This window comes from Pongo abelii, chromosome 16, assembly GCF_028885655.2.
Source record: "Pongo abelii isolate AG06213 chromosome 16, NHGRI_mPonAbe1-v2.0_pri, whole genome shotgun sequence".
In the NCBI taxonomy this organism is placed as follows: Eukaryota; Metazoa; Chordata; class Mammalia; order Primates; family Hominidae; genus Pongo; species Pongo abelii.
The window spans coordinates 36,833,872-36,846,740 of NC_072001.2; positions in this window are offsets into that span (position 1 = coordinate 36,833,872).

A 12,869-nucleotide genomic window follows, 5' to 3' on the forward strand; every position below is an offset into this window, starting at 1 on the left:
CTGGCCCTCAGTTTACAAAGCTATGCATAATGGGTACCTCTATGAAGTGATCACTTGGATACAGGATGCTAGAGCTCTCCATCGAGCTAAGGATGTGGGTCCTAGAAAAGAAGACACAGTCTAAGTCTTGGAGCATCTACTGACACTGAGAGCTATGAATACACCAAGTAGAACAAGTTGAACAACTCTGGAGACACTAAGTAATAACAGGCAAAAGACTGACACTGTTAAATATTCACATTAAACTCAAAAAGGGCACAGCCAGTATTATTCTGCAATAAATTTCACTGTCCCCCATCTCCCCTGATGAATTAATGTGCATGAGGTGGGATGGATGGGAGTTAAAACCTTAAATTTATCTGTGATCTGTGATTAGGCAAAGAAAGCCAAGGTCTAACTCTGCTCACTGGGCTTGACCATCACCCTGTGTTAGTGTGCTTCATGTCAATGCATCTGTCCAAAAAGCCCTAATTTTTAATTTTATATGACTCTTGAACAAACCTCATCCCACCCACCAGATGCCTCCAATGATGCCTTCATGCTCCTGCTAAGAGTAGTTCTCCAGAGGGTGTTACTTTCCCAGTCCCTGGCAATGATTTTCTGACAAGGGTTGTCTTGCATGAATGGATCTTTAGTGGTGTTCTAGTAAAGGAATGGGCACCCTTACCTTCAACAAAGAATGGCTCATACTCAACTCACTTACCCCAATATTACTAGCTAGAGAGTTGCTGCTTATTTTTAATTTTAATTTTATTTTGAGACAGGGTCTCACTCTGTCACCCAGGCTGGAGTGCAATGGCATGGTAGCCTCCATCTCCCAGGCTCAAGTGATACTTCCGCCTCAGCCTCCCAAGTAACTGGGACTACAGGTGCATGCCACCATATCAAGCTAATTTTTTTTTTTTTATTTTTAGTAGAGCTGTGGTCTCTCTATGTTGCCCAGGATGGTCTCGAACTCCTGAGCTCAAGTGATCCTCCTGCCTCAGCCTCCTGAAGTGCTGGGATTACAGGTGTGAGGCACCATGTCCAGCCAGGTGCTTATTTTCAGTAGTTCCATGTGTATCCAAAGACAGGTTTATAGTCTAGCCACTTTCAATCAAAATCCATAAAGCTATTGATTATGATGTACTAACTACAGCTCAGTCCTCCTAGTATACCATACAGTGCACTGTAGTGGAAAACACCAGGCTGCAAAACAGTAAAGAAGAAAAAGTGATACAAATTTAAACTGGTATTTGGAGGACTACTCTTTCTCCCTAAGAAACTAGACTTCCATGAATAAAAAATCCTTTGTCAGGTCCTTTCATACCCAAAAGATAGGACTTATCAATAAGAGTCAGAAACAAAATGAAGTATTTAACTCAGAAAACTAGACTAGGTTATCTTTTATATTCACTATATGTAATAATATAGTCATTAATATATTAATACATATTTTCTGGCCAGGCACAGAGGCTCATGCCTGTAATTCCAGCACTTTGGGAGGCTGAGGCAGGAGGATCACTTGAGGCCAGGATTCTGAGATCAGCCTGGGCAAAATAGCAAGACCTTATCTCTACCAAAAAAAAGTTTTTAATTAGCTAGGCATGGTGACACCCGCCTGTAGTCCTAGCTGCTCAAGAGGCTGAGGCGGGAGGAACTTTTGAGCCCAGGAGTTCAAGGTTACAGTGACCTATGATGGCACCATCTCTCTCCAGCCTGGGCGACAGAGTGAGACCCTGTCTTTAAAAAAATAATAATAATACATATATTCTAAGAAAACAAATAAGCAAATAAAAAATTACCTGGGCTGGGTGCGGTGGCTCAAGCCTGTAATCCCAGCACTTTGGGAGGCCGAGGTGGGCAGATCACGAGGTCAGGAGTTCAAGACCAGACTAACCAACATGGTGAAACCCCGTCTCTCCTAAAAATACAAAAAAATTAGCTGGGTGTGATGGTGTGCTGTAATCCCAGCTACTCAGGAGGCTGAGGCAGGAAAATCATTTGAACCCAGGAGGTGGAGGTTGCAGTGAGTCAAGATTGCACCACTGTGCTCCAGCCTGGGCAACAGATAGAGATTCTGTATCAAAAAACAAAAAAATTACCTGTAATTTTATTTTATTTTACTTTTTATTATTTTTTTTTTTTGAGATGGAGTCTTGCTCTGTTGCCCAGGCTCTGGAGTGCAGTGGCCAGATCTTGGCTCACTGCAAGCTCCGCCTCCTGGGTTCAACACGCCATTTTCCTGCCTCAGCCTCCCGAGTAGCTGAGATTACAGCACACCACCAAAGTCAGGTAATTTTTTTGTATTTTTAGTAGAGATGGGGTTTCACCCTGTTAGCCACAATGGTCTCGATCTCCTGACCTTTTAATCCGCCTGCCTTGGCCTCCCAAAGTGCTGGGATTACAGGCGTGAGCCACCGCACCCAGCCTACCTGTAATTTTAATACCCAGAAATAATCTCTGCCAAATATCTTACCATCTATCCTTCTAGTCTTTTTTCTATGTACAGACACTTTTTTTTTCTTTTTCTTTTTTCTGAGACTGAGTCTCGCTCTGTCGCCCAGGCTGGAGTGCAGTGGCACGATCTCGACTCACTGCAAGCTCTGCCTCCCAGGTTCACGCCATTCTCCTGCCTCAGCCTCCCGAGTAGCTGGGACTACAGGCGCCCGCCACCACGCCCGGCTAATTTTTTTTTTTTTTTTTTTTTTTGTATTTTCAGTAGAGACGGGGTTTCCCTGTGTTCGCCAGGATGGTCTCGATCTCCTGACCTCATGATCCTCCCTCCTCGGTCTCCCAAAGTGCTGTGATTACAGGCGTCAGCCACCGTGCCCGGCCTGTACAGACACTTTTTTAAACACACAGAGCTGTTAAATACTGTTTAGCAATCCTCATGCTCATATCTTGCAGAAATATCTGGTCATTCAAACTCTTCAAAAACAAAAAATCATAAGGCTTCAAGCAACATAGGGAGCTCTTTTTTCTTTTCTTTTCTTTTTTTTTTTTTTTTTTTGAGACGGAGTTTCGCTCTTGTTGCCCAGGCTGGAGTGCAACGGCATGATCTCGGCTCACCACAACCTCCGCCTCCCGGGTTCAAGCAATTCTCCTGCCTCAGCCTCCCAAGTAGCTGGGATAACAGGTGCACACCACCACACCCAGCTAATTTTTGTATTTTTAGTAGAGATGGGGTCTCGCCATGTTGGCCAGGCTGGTCTTGAACTCCTGACCTTGGGTGATCCACCCGCCTCGGCCTCCCAAAGTGTTGGGATTACAGGCGTGAGTCACTGCACCTAGCCAGGTAGCTCTTATCCATAACTAAACGTAGATTAGAAAGAGATTATTTCTGTCCTTTTTTATGTCTGTCATGTGCACCCAGTACAGCTTAGTCTACAGGAACTATTTCCATTGGAATTCTTGAGAAAAAACAATTACTGTTTGGAGGAACTTTCTTTTTTTTTTTTGAGACACAGTCCCGCTCTGTCGTCCAGGCTGGAGTGCAGTGTCACAATTTCGGCTCACTGCAGTCTCTGCCTCCCAGGTTCAAGCAATTCTCATGCCTCAGCCTTCTGAGTAGCTGGGACCACAGGTGCACGCCACCACACCCAGCTAATTTTTGTATTTTTAGTAGAGATCGGGTTTAACTATGTTGGGCAGGCTGATCTCGAACTCCTGACCTCAAGTGATCCACCCGCCTCAGCCTCCCAAAGTGCTGGGATTACAGACATGAGCCACTGCACCTGGCCCATGGAGGAACTTAAAAAACAAAAACAAAAAACAACCAAAAAAAAAAGTATATTTAAATTTTAGAATAACTGTGTTAGTTTCCTAGGGCTCCAGTAACACAGTTCCACAAACTGGGTGGTTTAGAACAACAAAAATTTACCGTTTCATAGTTCTGGAGGCCAGAAGTCTGAAATCAAGGTGTCAGCAGGGCCATGATCCCTCTGAAGGAACTGAGGAAGGATCTGTTTCAGGCCTCTCTCCTAGCTTCTGGTAGTCTTGTGTTCCTCAGCTGTTAAATGTCCATCTTCTCCCTGTGTCTCCTCATATCATCTTCTCTTTTTGGTGTCGGTCTCTGTGTCTCAATTTCTCCCTTTGGGGATATCAGTCATATTGGATTAGGGTCCACCCTAATGACTTCATCTTACCTTTATTACCTCCTAAAGACCCTATTTCCAAATACAGTCACATTCTGAAATACTGGGAGTTAGGACTCCAACGTATCTGTTTGTTGGGGGGACAAAATTCAATCCATAATAACAACCAAGCAGGAAAAACACTTTCCTTTTTTATAGTTGAACAAACTGTAGACCAATGATGGGTAGTATTGAATAGAAAGGATTGACCGGGCACGGTGCCTCACTCCTGTAATCCCAGCACTTTGGGAGGCCGAGGCGGGCGGATCACGAGGTCAGGAGATGAGACCATCCTGGCCAACATGGTGAAACCCCGTCTCTACTAAAAATACAAAAACTAGCCGGGCGCGGTGTAGGGCCCCTGTAGTCCCGGCTGCTGGGGAGGCTGAGGCAGGAGAATGGCGTGAACCCGGGAGGCGGAGCTTGCAGTGAGCCGAGATCGCGCCACTGCACTCTAGCCTGGGCGACAGAGCCAGACTCAGTCTCGAATGAATGAATGAATGAATGAATTAAAAAAAAGGATTTCAGAAACACCACTGCAGAGATATGCAGTGGCCTTAACTACATTACAGAGACCTGGCAGGACAAGGCAGTCTCTAGCAGCATAGGACAATTACCTAGTGTATTTCAAATACATGTTTGCCTCTGCTCTCCTCGCATGAAAAAATACAGAAAACTAGAAGTATGGAGCCAAATTTTCAAGCTCCTTCTATGTGCACAAGGAGCACCTCTGGAGTCTTTAGTCCTGCACATCTTGAGCCTAGCTGAAGGTATTTTTGCGGAGAGCCCAACTCAAAAATTCTTCAAAAAATATTGTTTTCCCTAATTCCCACCATCACCTTTCTGGAGCCATAAGGGTTTAGATCTCAAAATAGGCCATAATAAAGACCTTAGGTTCCTTCCAGATACATAAAGGTAGGGGGAAGAAAGGACCTTAGGTTATTTATTTTTATAACCTGGATGAATGAACCATTAACTTGATCCTGACAAATTTCTTAAAGGTGCTAATAAAAGTGCTAGGGTTTTTATCCCCACAATGAATATGTTTCATTCAAAATCAGTAACTCTTGTTTTATTTTTACCCACAATCATTTGTTCTTTCTCTATTTCTCACTAGTGCCACCTTCTACAAATGCCTCAAACTTTCTATCCTCTTTCCTTCACTGTATTAGTCTGTTCTCAAGCTGCTATAAAGAACTGCCTGGCCTGGGCGCAGTAGCTCACACCTGTAATCCCAGCACTTTAGGAGGCCAAATCACAAGGTCAGGACTTCGAGACCAGCCTGGCCAACATGGTGAAACCCCGTCTCCACTAAAAATACAAAAATAAGCTGGACGTGGTGGCACGCGCCTGTAATCCCAGCTACTCCGAAGGCTGGGGCAGGAGAATTGCTTGAATCTGGGAGGCAGAGGTTGCAGTGAGCCGAGATCGTGCCACTGCACTCCAGCCTACGTGGCACAGCAAGACTCTGTCTCAGAAAAAAAAAAAAAAAAAAAAAGAACTGCTTGAGGCCAGGCGTGGTGGCTTATGCCTGTAATCCCAGCACTCTGGGAGGCCGAGGAGGGCAGATCATGAGGTCAGGAGATCGAGACCATCCTGCCTAACACGGTGAAACCTTGTCTCTACTAAAAATACAAAAAGTAGCTGGGCGTGGTGGCACACGCCTGTAGTCCCAGTTACTCAGGAGGCTGAGGCAGGAGAATCAGTTGAACCCGGGAGGTGGAGGTTGCAGTGAGCCAAGCCAAGATCACGCCACTGCACTCCAGCCTGGGCGAAAAAGCGAGACTCCGTCTAAAAAAAAAAAAAAAAAGAACTACCTGAAGCTGGGTAATTTATAAAGGAAAGAAGTTTAATTTACTCACAGTTCCGCATGGCTTGGGAGGCCTCAGGAAACTTACAATCACGGCGGAAGGGGACGTAAACATGTCGTTCTTCACATGACAGCAGGAGAGAGAAGTGCAGAGTGAAGAGGGGGAAAACCCCTTATAAAACCATCAGATTTCATGAGAACTCACTATCACAAGAACAGCATGGCAATGAGGGCCCCCATGATCAAATCAGCTCCCATGAGATCCCTCCCTCAACACATAGGGATTACAATTTGGATTACTATTCAAAATGAGATTTGGGTGGGGACACAGAACCAGACCATATCATTCACCATCTTTTTATATCCAAGAATCACCAGCTAGGCAATCTAATTACTCCTTTGTTTGGTTACTTATTTGTTCAGCAAATAGTTTTTGATCTATTTGGAAAGCTTGGGGATGTGGAAGGGAATAAGACACTGTCTGTGCCCTCTAGGAACATAGACTAACAGAATGATGGATGAAACAACTACAGTAACTACAAAGAAAATTGTCCCGGTGGTGGCTGAAGGACATGCTCCTCCCCAAGAACAAGCGTTTTCCTTCTCCAAGCCTCTTATTCCCTGCTCTTTGGCACAGAAGGAAAACTAGCACTAAAGCCTAAACATATAGGCTTGAAGAGGAAGGATGACTGAGGAATGACAAGATGAATGCGGATAACATCCAACATTCCACTCACAGGATCTCACAAGCACAGGCCTCTGATCTTTTTTTTTTTTTTTTTTCAGTTGGGTTCCCAGTTCCTGGACTACATGCCAAGGTACTGTGTTTTTCAGAAGGAAGACTTGCCCTGTCTAGATATACCCTAAACTTCTTATTCCATAATCCAACTCCTTCTCATGGGAGGAGCAGAGATCAGGCAGAAATACAAAGAAATTAGAGTTTTCCATAGAGTTCTCCAAATTTTCAAAATCAAATGCATACAATCACACACATTAGAGCACAACTTAAAGCAGTGAATACAGAGTCTCAAGGTGGGAGCAGCTGCTTCACAGTAGGAGTGCTGAGGGCCTACCAGGAATGAGGAGACCTCTGAGAGGCTTTGAAAAAGAGCAGAAACCTTCCTTCCAACCAGTTCCCAGGAGGGAAGACAAGGCTTATTTTTCCTCCAACTAACATATCCTCTCAAAGTTTCTGGGACTCTGAGATTTCTACTAAAGATTCCAGGCTTTCTTGGCAATGATTTTCATATACCACAGTTTGCTCAGAGACCTGTTATCAGTACATCATGACCAGGTGATCACAGCCAGTCACAGCCAGCTTCAGGTCTCCATAAGAGGGAGTCCCTCCAGAATTGTGTGATTTGCCTGTGGCAATCATATCTGTTTTAGGTGCATTAGGGGGAACTATGTAAAGGACGCTTATAGTGAATCCTTTAGTGAAGTGAATAATTACTTCTAGGCTTCAACTAGAAGTGATTGGAAGTGATAGAAGTCATTGGAAGGAGCCTTACGACTGCACCACTTTACTTATTATTAATGGTCATTAGCCACAGTCACCACCATGTTACTCACAAGATTCAAACCCAAGCTGGCCTGGCTCCCAATCTGTGTTCAGTTCTACCTCATTGTCTCAAGCACACTGAACACCACACACAGGGCTTTCCCTTATCATTTTTCCAGAGAGAATCAGGGCATTGTCCTCCAGAAGATAAGGCGAGTTCAGGCCTGCAATGCAACCAGGCGATGTCTGCCTACCTTTTTTGCCTCTCTTCTCTCCAGCTGTACTGTTCTTTCAGTTCCTTCAAGAGCCAAGCTCCAGGCCCACCCCTCCTTCAGCTCAGACTAGGAAGCAACTCATTCTTATCCCCCTCTTCTCAGCCTCAGCCTGGTTAATTCCTAGTCTTTCAATCTTACCTATGAGTCACTTTTTAATGGAAGTGCTCTTACATTTGCCCTCTACCCACCCATTCAGGTTCCCCATTTATGAACTTATAAATGACTTTTTCTTGGTAGCATCTACCAAGGTTTTCACTAGATACCTGTGTGTGTTTGGTTGATTCAGTGTCTGTGTCTCCCTCTAAATGCTCAGCTCTGAAGCCAGAGTTCATGCTTATTGTGCTCATGATCATATCCCCTCACCTAATAGCCCTTGGCACATACGTGGCATAGGTACTTCACAATGTATTCTGTACTAAATAAGTATGTGCTTACCTGTGATAGGAGATGGTTACAAGGCAAGGTTCCTGGTTTTGGTTTTTTCCTGTATTCTTAGTATCTTTATGATTCCCTGAAAAGTACAAACTTAATTCACCATGGATCTCTGATCTCTATCCTTGTCTAATGATTTGAGTTAGGATTCCAACAATATGATACAGCTGTATGTATGGCAGCCATCCCAGAACTATTTTAGAGGAGAGATTAATATTCTTCCTACCCTTCCTTGAGGACAGGACTGTTGTACTACTAGTGCTTTATAGTCCAAGGAGCTTAGGGTCCAGGTAGGGAAGTCAGAGAAGTACACAAGTAATCTCAGAAAATGAAGTGCTATATATATAATAGGATAAGCACAGGCATGAAGGGGGACAAAGAGGCTCTTATCTGATCCTCATGAGCATCTGGAAGATTTCTGTAGAAAGTCCTAAAAAAGATGTTACAGGTTGATAAGGGAAAAGAATAGGCATGGGGTGGAGAGCTGAGATGAAGAGATACTCAAAAAGGCTCACAGGTGAGAGAGCATGGAGTTTTCAGAGGGGAATTGTGAATAATTTGAGATATATAGGGAAGCGGCAAGAAGTGAGTCTGAAGGAACTGTGTTCAGGGGCCAAAGATATTTGTCTTGAAGTCCACGAGAGTCAACACAGGGTTTAATTGATGAGTGATCCCAACAGATATGCCTTTTAGAAACATCTTTAAGATTAGTGTCTAAAGCTCCAGTTACCAGAAACTAGGACTACAACTACTTTCTCTTGGAAGTCAGTTTCTCTTGACTACACCACTGCTTTCTCTCTAAGGAGAGTTTGGAAGGAGAGAGGCAAGTCCCTAGATCATGCCAATAGAGGTAGGAGGAGGGTGGACAGGTTGGAAGAGATGTATACTATGTGTTGACTATGGGTATGTTAATGTTTATCAGTTTAGCATGTGAGGGCAGTACTATAGAAAGTAGTTAACAGTTTTCTCTAGATTAAGACCACTTACCCACTGGGGAGTTTGGGAAATTGTTTAACCTGTTTCCTCATCTGAAAAGTAAGAATATTAATAATTATAAACTCATCGAGAACTTATATGCCTTATCTCACTTATATGTGGAATCTAAAAAAGCCAAACTCATGGAAGCAGAGAATGAAATGGTGGGTTGAGGGGCAGGAGAAATGGGAAGATACTGGCCGAAGGGTACAAACTCTCAATTATAAGATGAACAAGTTTCAGGGATCTTAACTACATCATGAGTGATGATGGATGTGTTAATTAATTTGACTGTGGTAGTCATAACACAATGTATATCAAATAACCACATTGTATACTCTGAATATAGTCAATCTTTATAAATTATTTTTAAATATTTTAAAAAGGGAATGAAATAAATTTACATTCATATATATGAAAAATTTGATTTCAAAATTATCTAAAAGAGGAACAAATATGAATCAATAGATTATTAAATTTCAGTGGAATTAAATGCCTTGTCAACATTTTCTTTTGGAAATGCTGCGTATAGCTAGTTTTTACAGTTCCACTCATTCCTCCAGTTTACTGTTTGACCTTAATTTACTCCTTCCTCTTCTCAGGGTTGCTTGCCTGGCTGGCTCAGTCTTACCAGACAGAAGCCACTGTGGAAAGCTTCAGTTCCCCTAGTGCTCATAATAAGGTCGTTTTACCATGAACTAAAGAGATAAGCTAATATTTGGAGCTATTTTGGGGGCATTTTTAAATTTTCAATACTTCATCTTTTACCAAGAGTATAAAAACAATATCCAAAATTTATAGACACCATTTTAATTTTACCAAAGCTACTTTCAAGTTCTCCTGAATAGTATAAACATTTAAACCAAATGGATATTCTCACCAGCCTTATACATTTTTTTAAGACTCTAAATAATGAAAATAATCACACCTAAAATGCGGAAGAGCTCAGTACAACTGGTCCCATCTCAACATACTCTTTCAGCTGAATTAAAGGACTCAGTCACTAGCTTCTATTGGGTTACCTGAAATTGGTGCTTAGCAGAATTTTTGCTGGGTTTAAATACAAAATGTACATACATAATTGTAACCATGCAAATGTATGCCTATATGTGACCTGAAAGGCAATAAGCAAAAATGAAAATAGTGGTTTAAAATATTTAATAAAAATATTTTCAGTAACAGTTTTTAAACAAAAGGTACTCTAAGGTTGAGCACTTAAAAAAAAAAAAAAGAAACAAGCCGGGTGTGGTGGCTCACACCTGTGATCCCAGCACTTTGGGAGGCCGAGGTGGGTGGATCACGAGGTCAGGAGATCGAGACCATCCTGGCTAACACAGTGAAACCCCATCTCTACTAAAAATACAAACAATTAGCCAGGCGTAGTGGCGGGCACCTGTAGTCCCAGCTACTTGGGAGGCTGAGGCAGGAGAATGGCGTGAACCCGGGAGGCGGAGGTTGCAGTGAGCTGAGATCGCGCCACTGTACTCCAGCCTGGGCAACAGAGTGAGACTCTGTCTCAAAAAAAAGAAACAAAAAACACTCAAAACTTCCTGAAAGTCTGAGTGACTACTTAAATGAAAAGCTCTCCTTTAGCTTTATGGACATTGCTTATCAGGCCCTTCAAACCCTTCCAACTACTGAGAAGTATGCTGTGTGATAGTATCTGCCCTCCTGTCAGGGAAGGCATAAGGGAAAAATGATAAGATGGTTTTCTACTCAGGGCAGTTTAGGTAAAATCCTGTATCTTTTCAAAATGTTAACCAGATATAGGGTAAATCCTGAGGTTTTGGCTCCTAAAAAACTGTTTGAAACTTGGGAGCAATAGAGATGTCCTGGAGAAATCATCCTGGACACTCAGGACTTTTTGGCAAGAATGGACAGCAAAATTTGTTTTGCACAAAGTCACTATTCAGATTTAATTCAGTAGATGTGAAAAATTATAAAACACAAAATTTACATTTAAAAGAAGATACATAGGGACCGGGCATGGTGGCTCATGCCTGTAATCCCAGCACTTTGGGAGGCCAAGGCAGGCGGATCACTTGAGGTCAGGAGTTTGGAGCCAGCCTGGCCAACATGGTGAAACCCGATCTCTACTAAAAATACACAAAATTAGCCAGGGGTGGTGGCACTTGCCTGTTATCCCAGCTACTCGGGAGGCTGAGGCAGAAGAATCGCTTGAACCTGAGAGGCAGAGGCTGCAGTGAACCAAGATGGCGCCACTGCACTCCAGCCTGGGTGACAGAGTGAAACTCCGTGTCAAAGAAAAAGAAATAATATATATATATAAAATAATTTTTTAAAAATAAAAGGAGATACATATAAACCAAATCTAACAAAGGCTCTAAAGAAGAGTAAAACAATACTTTGTTCCAAATGGGAAATAGAAAGAATCCAAGGAAGTAAAATAAGAAAGCCAGCACTGATCACATGGTTCTTAAGGGTAGGAAATACTAGGACTGGGTTAAAAGTATAACAGAATTTGAGATTTCAAATTTGAAATTTCAAAAAGAAATTCACAGGTCTAATCCAAATCCTTCCATTTATAGATGAGGAAACTTTAGGTCCATTTATTATTCATCCAACAAACTTGTATTGGTGTGCCTACATGCTAGATGCTAGAGGTAGAACAAAGACCAAGACAAGACATGGTCCAGGAAAGTGACTTGCTCAAAGTCACAAAGCAAGTTAGCAGCTAACCAGGGGCTCTTTGCACTAAACCCCATATTGTCTAATAATATACAGTCATTTCTGTGTCTGTAAGCATCTTAAGCATTTGATGATGGTTCTATGAAAATATAAGATTTTCATACACAACTGATACAACATTTCATTAGGGGTATATATTATATTCAGAGGTAATATGATAAGGGGTATATATAATATATAAGGGGTATAGATTATAGTCAGATACTGTTAGAATCCATGTAAAATAACCAGTTTCTTATGTAGCATATGAAATGGTAATTTCCTTGGAAGTGTTTCCTAATTTCTTAGTCATTAGGTGTTCCATGTGCAAATGTTGACAATCTAAATTATAAAATTTTTATTTAGTTTTTAAGTTTGGGGGTACATGTGAAGGTTTGTTACACAGATAAACACATGTCACAGGATAAATTATGAAATTTTAAAACATGATTTCTGGTCATATGACTCTTACTATGTCTCCTTTGAATCACAAAGGAGAATGTCATTTTTTTTAACTTAATGTTTAAGTGAAAATTAGAACACTAATTTTTTTTTTTGAGACAGAGTCTCGCTCTGTCATTAGGCTGGAGTTCAGTGGCGCGACCTTGGCTCACTGCAACCTCCACCTCCCGGGTTCAAGCAATTCTCCTGCCTCTGCCTCCCAAGTAGCTGGGACGACAGGCGCGTGCCACCATGCCCAACTAATTTTTGTATTTTTAGTAGAGACGGGATTTCACCCTGTTGGCTAGGATGGTCTTGATCTCTTGACCTCATGATCTGCCTGCCTGGGCCTCCCAAAGTACTGGGATTACAGGCGTGAGCCCCTGCGCCCGGCCTAAAACACTAATTTTAAGTGAAAATTAGAATACTAGTTGAATGAACAACATTTAGCTAGTGTTCTAACACTTTATTTTCATAAATGACTCAATTTGAAAAGACCTACTTCTATCATTAACCTGTTGACCCATCTAATCATTCATAGCTTAACCAGTTTGGTAACAGTGTATATAATATAAATAGAGACAGTTAATAAAATGTTCTGCATCAGAACTTTTTTTTTTTTTTTTTTGAGA